The sequence below is a fragment of the Copidosoma floridanum genome, unplaced genomic scaffold, assembly GCF_036245765.1.
Source record: "Copidosoma floridanum isolate Cflo_tuat_1 unplaced genomic scaffold, Cflo_Japanese_pri ptg000019l, whole genome shotgun sequence".
Classification (NCBI taxonomy): Eukaryota; Metazoa; Arthropoda; class Insecta; order Hymenoptera; family Encyrtidae; genus Copidosoma; species Copidosoma floridanum.
Genome location: NW_028321896.1, coordinates 20,664,809 through 20,665,490, shown reverse-complemented (window position 1 = coordinate 20,665,490; position 682 = coordinate 20,664,809). Strand labels below are relative to the sequence as shown.

The 682-nt window shown below is 32.8% G+C and overlaps 1 non-coding gene across 1 annotated transcript; it reads right to left on the bottom strand.

The window, feature by feature from the left end:
- Positions 1-377: 377 nt before the first annotated feature.
- Positions 378-461, bottom strand: TRNAL-CAG (transfer RNA leucine (anticodon CAG)). The gene has a single exon. It is a non-coding gene; the product is annotated as a tRNA-Leu (tRNA).
- Between the last annotated feature and the right edge of the window lie 221 nt (positions 462-682).

Genomic DNA, 682 nt, shown 5'->3' with positions numbered 1-682 from the left:
AGCCCCTATGAGGTGAAAATAATGCTGTTATGATGGAGCAACACACGATTGAAAATCGTATAAAAAAACAATTTTTCAGACTTTCAGAATTTTTAACTTCAAAACAAGGGTTTCAAAAAAATTTCACAAGACATCTGTAGTGTTCAACGTAAGCAACAAAAAAATTCTATTTTTAGCCTGTTACTAACATTTGTTAATAACAATTGATTAAAAACTTTAAGAAAAACTTTGCTGTGTTAGAGGATAAAAATACGTCAAATCAGAATAGGTATTTCAATCTCCTACTGGCTAAATCACAATGTCGGTAATTAATATCGTTTAAAAAACTTCTAATCGTAATCGAAAATTAGAGTTTTTAAGAAAAAAAAGCAAAATATTGTCAGAAGTGGGATTCGAACCCACGCCCACAGAAGTGGACTGCGACCTGAACGCAGCGCCTTAGACCGCTCGGCCATCCTGACTTGTATCGCCACGCGGATTTACGCCGTGAAGAACCCTATTGACAAACTATTTATATATTTATACGTTTATCTGTGGTGACCACTTTTTCAAAGTACTTTTTTTCAATTCTGCGACAATTCTTAAATTATCTGGAAATTTTTTTAGCTAACAACAAATAGTTTAACTTGAAAACAATGTACTCTAGGCAAATATCGATTTTTTGCCATTTTACAATTCTTCA